Raw genomic sequence first — 7,697 nt, 5'->3', positions numbered from 1 at the left:
GTCTATTGAGTCTTTCTCTGCACTACAGTTCCCTGCACCTAAGTCCAAGGTCTAGAACCATAGGGGAGAGTGGGTCGAACCACTCAAGGGTAATTATTGCACGAAGCCTGGTAGGAGACCAGAACGAGCAAGAGAAACCCCCTACAGAGATGGCGACCGCGGCAGGACATTGGCAGCAGGAATGTAGTGTGTTAGATCAAGGTCTGAATAAACGAAATGTGATGGATGAGAGGATAGCGGATTATGTTTTTGGGAAGGTAAACCTTACAAAACAGTGGATATCTGACCTATTGAGAGATAGGCGCCCGCTAGACGCAGCCATCAAGTGGACAGAAAGTAAAGAGCATAAGAAATCGGTAGAAAAGGCGGTCTGGCTGATGTGTTACAAGAAGCAAGTCCAGCTTTTGGACCAGGCCGTTGTAGCACAGACAGCCCAGATCAAAGGGCTGCTTACAGAAGTAGAGGAAAAGGTTGAGGGAGGTCAGAAACTGATTCAATCGCTTAACGCACTGAATCAGGAGCGCCAATCCGTAACTCACCGCCATGAGACCCGGATAGAGTATTTGGAATGTCAGGTCATTGAGGCCAAGGCCAGTGAAGGTAGAATGAAAGAGAGGTGTTTCCGCCTAGCTAAGCAGGTAGCGACACAGGAGGAAAGTATCTTGGGGGCCAGGGCAGCTTATAAGATGGCCATGGAGGATAGGTCTGAGAACACCGATCACAGTGCTTGTCACAGGGAGCTAGAGGACCTGAGAACAGCCCTAGCAAAGGCAACCGGCTTGGTGTGTCTCATAAACCCGCCAGCGAGCCAGTTACTGTTAGCCAAGGAATCAACAAGACCAATTCCACAGGAGGCAGTTAGGGTACCAACCCCCGAGCCCTCAGCACCTCCCGCCTATACCGAGTCTTGGACTCCGGGGGAGGAAACGGAGAAGTCAGACACAGAGGTTCTTGAGGTAGAGCAACACCAGGTAGTAGGGTCGGGACCGGCGCCGATGTGTCCAACTCGACACCAGAGGCTCGGTCCGAACGAAGACAATGGCGATGATGGACCCCTTGTGAATCAGATCATAATGCCCCATAGCGCACGACAGCTAAGGGAAATGATCAGTAACATCCCGAAACTCTCCGAGTCAGGAGATCCCTCCGTGCATTTTAGGGACGTGGAGCAAACCGTAGCAGTTAATGACTGCGACGGGGCCGAACTGTCCAAAATGCTGCTGTTCTCCCTGGACAGCTCGCTCCTCCAGTGTCTCCCTGACGAGAGCAAGAGAGGGCGCAAGACGTACGAGGAGATACGGGACGAGATCCTGGAGATTATAGGGGAGGGTGACGGAACTCCGTTCCTCCGATTGGAAAGGACGGTACAGCTAGAGGGAGAACCCCCACGGGTTTGCGCCAGAAGGTTGTGGCCAGTGTACCGGCGCAGCTGCCCGGGAGGACCAGACCGGAACGCGCTAAATGATGACCAAAGGGCTCATTGGCTCCGGTGTCTGGTCGCCAATTGCTTGCCGCCGGTGAGGGAGCAGGCCAAAGCATGGTTTGACCCCACTAACCCCCGCTCCACGAAGGACGTAGTACTTGATCAGCTCACGATAAGTTACAGGAACAACAAGTGTAGGGATGTGCCTTCCTCAAAAGGAAAGGTGCATGAGGCGAGGCCTGCAGCTCCTGCTAAAAAGGAATGGCATCAGGAGGGGAATCGCGCCCCCCAAGCCAAGAGCAGTTGTTACGGGTGTGGAAAGGAGGGTCATTGGCGCCGAGACTGTAGAAATCCCTGGAAGGATTTAAAGGGAAAAACTTCCCCAGCCCCAGCCCAAGCGCCCGTCCGGGAGAGGGGAGCCGATGTGTCGATCCATCCCGATACGATCGAGTCGGTTTTAGAGGCAATGCGGTCTCTAATGACCTCGCAGGGGAAGGTGGCAGTCGTCAACAGCCCTGTTGCTTCCCCAATCCCAACCGAAGCGCCCAAATGACTGAAGCCCGCGCAGCCCGTCTACCTGTGTCCGCTCCGCTATGACGCGTGGAGAAGACCCATTGTGGAGATGGGGGTGGAGAAGGAAAAGGGTAGTTACCTGTTGGATACGGGAGCATCATGCACCGTGATCCACACAGCTAAGCCTTTTGCCTCACCTCTATCTACCCAGGCTCCATTCTCAGTAGCGGGTTTCACAGGCAGAGAACAGGCTGGCGCGTACTCCATCCCGCTCTCCATTCATTTGGGAGCACTCCACACCACATGGACGTGCATCCTATTGAAGTGGAATGACGGGGGTGGGAAAGGCATCCTCGGGGCTGATTTCTTGGTGGAACACGGGATCCTCATGGACCTTAGAAATCACTGTCTCTGGGGAGCCGGGAATGGGTTGGGCAAGGTAGTTGTAATCCCAGGGAAGGGAGAAAAGGGGACCCTGTGCACCATGAAGCCGTCAGGGGGTTACGACCTCGAGCTTCTGGTCGCGGACGTCCCAACGGACTTGCAAGCGTGTGTGTCGGAAAACCTGACCGTGTTTGCCACCCACAAGCACAACTGTGGGAGGGTCACCGGATTTGAGGTCAGCGTAGACAGGGACCCCATGATCCGACCCCAAAAACAGTATAACTTCCCCAAGGAGGCAGAACCTGACATGGAGACAGCAATATCTTCCTTGGTGCAGCAGGGCGTGTTGAGACCAATAGCCACTCACGTGAACTCCCCATTATGGCCGGTAAAGAAGCCGGACAATTCGTGGAGAGCCACGGTGGACTATAGAGTCCTCAACAGTAACATCCCAGCCTGCGCGCCCACGGTAGCAGCAGTTGCCGACCTAATAGGGAGTATTCCAGCATCCGCGACCACGTTCACGGTGCTGGATATCTCGAACGGTTTCTGGTCCATTCCACTGCGGCGGGAGGATCAGTACAAGTTTGCCTTTACTTTTAAAGGGCAACAGTACACTTGGAACTGCTTGCCACAGGGTTTTCACAACAGCCCCAGCATTTTCCATCAATGCATGGCAGGAAGTTTAAAAGAATTTAGCCAGCCCAATCAGATAGTACAATATGTGGACGACTTGCTCCTGTTCACGGACTCAAGGGAGGAGCACGGCCCACTATTAGCCGAGTTATTGGAGCTGCTGGAAAGAAAGGGTTTTAAAGTAAACCCAAAGAAAGCACAGATCGGCCAGCAGGAGGTGAAATTCCTGGGTCTGGCCATCCGCGCTGGAGAAAGAGCCATAGATAAGGCTAGACGGGAATCGGTGCAAGATCTACCGATCCCTAACACAGTAATGGGTGTAAGATCCTTTTTGGGGTTGACCGGGTACTGCAGGGATTTCATCGAGGACTATGCAGCCACAGCAGCCCCGCTACTCCGACTCTTACACAAGGGAGTCGAGTGGTCTTGGGATGAGGGGTGTCAGGCAGCATTCGAGAAGTTGAAAAGGGATCTGCAGACCGCGCCAGCCCTAGGGGCCATAGATGGGGGGAGGAGCTTTTCCTGGAGGTGGCCGCTAGTGGGGACAGCCTGAGCGCCGTGCTGCTCCAGGAGTGACACGGCAAGCTGAGACCAGTGGTCTATTCCTCCAGGGTGCTTACGGATGTGGAGAGGAGTTTTTCCAATTGCAAACGGCATCTCCTGGCCACGCATTGGGCTGTGAACAGATCAGTGATCTTCACAGGAACCTCTCCCATCACTCTCCTCACCCATCACACCCCCACAAAGATGCTTCTGGATGGAAGGATTAAGGATGGGACTGTAAGCAGCGCTCGGATTGCACGCTGGACCCTCCTCCTTTCCCAGATGGATCTCAAAGTTAAAGGTCTCTGCGAGCCAAAGCTCGCAGCCAACATGGTGTATCCCGGAACAGCCCATCGGTGTTCCGTCGAAGGGGTATGGGAGGTTAACATAGGTTTATGGGCCGGGATACACCCCACAGGCCGCGAGATCTATGTAGACGGTTCCAGCACGGTATCTGCTGGCGAACGACTCACAGGGTGTGGAGTTTATGACCCTACGGCAAACATTGCCTTGGCAATTAAGCTCCCCAGCACTATGAGCGCACAGCAAGCTGAACTGTCCGCGGTGGCGTACGTGGTTACCCACCCCGAGATCTTCCCAACCCCCATACACGATTTGCTCGGACAGCATGTTCACGTGCAATTCGTGTACGGAATACCTCACCATCTGGTCCCGCCGCGGATATACCTCCGCGGATGGACGGCCTTTAACAGTTAAGCCCTTGCTGGAAAAGATCCTGGCAGCTGTGGGGGAGGAAGGGGAGGTGTTCATCCACAAGGTGAAGGCTCATTCCACCACAGAACCCCGCAGTCAGGGCAACCAGCAGGCGGATGCGCTGGCCAGGGAGGGTGCCCGCAACGGCATTTTCTGGGACCCCTATGGACCCGGACCCGTGGCAGCGATCCGAGATGGGGAGAGAGCTCCAGGGAACACAGGGGTGACACTACCCCTAGACCTAAAAACCGTCCAGACCCTGGATCCCGCCCTAAAAACAGTCCTCAAAGCCATTACTGAGGGCAAGCAGGTAGAGGGTCCGTACAGTATGGCAGCCCTCTCAGTCAAGGAAGGCATGCTGTTCCGAGAGGAACAGTGGGTTGTGCCGCAGCAGCACCGGAGGGAATTCCTTCAACTGGCCCATGAGGGTCCAGGGGCAGGACACCCCGGGCCTGAGGTTACCTGGCAACGGGTAGAGCAGGCGGGATGGTGGCCGGGACTTAGAGACGATGTCCGCGAGTTCTGTGCGAGCTGTCTTGTGTGCGCTGCAAACAACCCAGACCCCCAGAAAAGGAAGGTGCCCATGGGGCACATCAGGAGGGTAGAGGGACCATGGCAGTCGATTCAGGTCGACTACATAGGGCCCCTGCCTGCCGCCCAAGGCGGCTATATGTATTGCCTTGTCCTGGTGGATGTGTTCACCAAATGGGTAGAAGCTTTCCCGTGCAGAACAGCTACGGCGCTGGGTACTGCCAAGATCTTGATCCGGGAAGTGTTCTCACGGTGGGGGCTCTCCCGTTTTGTTGAGTCCGACCAAGGGAGTCAGTTCACCGGTCAAGTGATGCAGAACACCCTCATGCTCTTGGGCATTGAAGGGAAGTGGCACGTAGCGTACAATCCCCAGTCATCCGGGCCAGCTCCAAGAGGTGAAGCGAGACAAGTTCGTCCAAACCCTTTTGGAGCGCCTGAAACAGGTTTATGAGCAAGCGGCTGGGAACATGGGGAGACAGCATCAGGGAAATCGACCGCTGTTGGAACCTCGTAAGCAACAAGAGTGGGAAGTCGGAAACCAGGTCATGGTTAGGAACTATGCCCGGGTGGGGAGTTTTGAAACACTGTACATGGGGCCTTACAGCATTGTAGACAAGGCCAGCCCCATGGTTTATGCAGTGAAGGTGCCCCAAGTACTAAATGGTTTCACATTAACCAGTGCAAACTGTTTAAGTCGGGTGCACAAGGGCCAACAACAGTGGCCAGGTCTGAGGACAAAAATCCTCAGCCTGCGACAGGGTCACAGACCACACAGGCTGGAACAGTGGCCTGCGTGAAGGGAGGAGTCATCCCATTGGAGTGGGAGGTCTCCCCTCTGATTTGGGATTCGGACGAGGAGGAGCCCGAACGGCTCGGCCCTGCCCTTGACCCGATCACGGAGGAGGATGAGTCAGAGGACAAAGATCCCGCCCTCGACTCAAGCTTAGGGGAGGTAGGGATTGGGGGCGGAGACTCACTGCCTGTAGGGACAGGTGAGGTGGAGTCGGATGCCACAAATCCCGGCCCCGGGGGTGCGGAGCCTGAGGGAGGGGAGCCGGAGCCGGCAGCTGTGGTGGAACCACAGGCTGTGACGGTGAAAGTCCCAACCCCCGGTCCGTCAGCCCTGGGAGCCTCACCCAAGGCAGCCCCTCGTAGGTCGACTCGAACGCCCCAGCCCAGAAACAATGGCCAAATTCTCCCTATCTTCCCCAACCTCGGTCCAGAGCAGCCCAAGAAAGGCACGATTCCCGTTCAGCAGCAACAGGCTGCGGGGGATCAAAGCCGAAGGTCAGTGCAGCCCCGCCACAAGAAGCGGCACGCTGCAGCCCTCACAGGAATTAGGTAAGCTGCCCGAAGGAGGGCGGCGCTGTACATAGGTGTTAGGTAATGATAAGTTAAGTTAGGTAATTGTAATGATAGTTTAAGGTGTGTAAAGTTTAAGGTGATGGGATGTTTAAAAGGTAGTTTTCGGAGTCTGCCCAGAATGTGTGGTTGTTTGGAAGCGGGGTCAAGGGATCCGCGCGTTCGTTTGATTGAGCCAGCACCTGTTGGGAGCCTGGCTACATCATCTTATCGATTACAGAAACCAGGGATACAATGGAGAGGATTCTCGTGATGCTCGCGGCGATCGGGTGCGGGCTGGCCTACCGGGGCCGCACCAAGGACGTCATCGTGTTCGGATGTTCCGGGGACACAGCCCCCGTCGCGACGGATGGGATGGGGAAGCGAGAGGTTGACGAAACCGCCACCTACTTCCACCAAGGGAGATGGCCAGGTTGGCTGGGAACGAATTCTACGGAATACTCCAGCAATTTCGGTTTCGCCTACCAAGAGACTTCGTTAATGTGCCCTCGGGTGAGGATCCTTGCACCCAGAGTCAGCGTTACCGTGGGAAAGAGGATCTGTTTGGTGTGTAATGGGAACGTACCACTAAGTAGATGGTGGTGGTTACGAAAGCTGGGGAAGGACATGAAGAACTCTACCATCGAGTGGGAACGACTGGGTAACAATACCCATCGGACAATTACGGGGACTCACGGACAATTACGTGTGTGTTGGGACAAATGGTGGGAACCAGATGAAGGCATATATGTCTGTATGTGGGGTTCAAAACGCGTTTGCCCCAAGGGCGTATCCATCTTTTTCCAGAGGCAGTGGCAGGATGAAGGAAAGGGGATGAGATGGGATGTCAGCACTCGGGCGTGCGGAGCCCCATACTCCCCGATTCCAGTAAACGCCACTGAACTCATCACCCGCCCACGCAAGCCCCTGCCCACGATTCCGGTAGCGCTGGCCCAGAAGGAAGGGTGCCCCACCACCACAAAGGGACCCGGGAACGGTCTAGTATTGGTACCCACCGGACAGGTGCTGTACCAAGGGGTACACTACGCGGTGGCCTCAGTGATTTTAAACCTCACTGAGGTACGATTGCCTGAGTGATGTCCCAGGGAAACGGAACAGTTGTACCAGGTACTGTTAACCCGAATGTTCAGACAATTTTACGAGTTTGACTTTGCCGACATCGACAAGGCCAAATTATACACCACACCACAGGAAGTTTTGGATCGGGTAGGAAGGCAAAGAAGGGGTACTGTAAATGACATTTTCACTGCTTTTAACACCGGAACGTCTGTTGTCAATGCTCTAGACAACGTGGAGCTGCAGACACAGATCAATGGTTTAAAGGCCCAGTTAAGGAACATACTGACGAGCGAGAATAAGGTAGTGGGTTCTGAGCTACATGAGGACTAAGCCATGACACTACACTTAAAGGAAATAATTGCTGAGCTAGAGAAACACGCTAGAACGGTAAATGCGCTCATTAAGGGGGATTGGAATGCGTCCGATCAGGCTGCGCAGAACGAGGCCTGTGTGCTATACGGGGCGTGGTTACTGGGCGAGGGCCGCAGTAATCTGGAGGATTTAAAACAAGGTTTGGTCCCGTCCTGGATCA

Source organism: Somniosus microcephalus, unplaced genomic scaffold, assembly GCF_052327205.1.
Source record: "Somniosus microcephalus isolate GS21.2 unplaced genomic scaffold, FLI_Smic_1.0 unresolved_chr1, whole genome shotgun sequence".
NCBI lineage: Eukaryota > Metazoa > Chordata > Chondrichthyes > Squaliformes > Somniosidae > Somniosus > Somniosus microcephalus.
The sequence above is the reverse complement of the archived record's forward strand: the minus strand, read 5'-3'. Positions refer to the sequence as shown.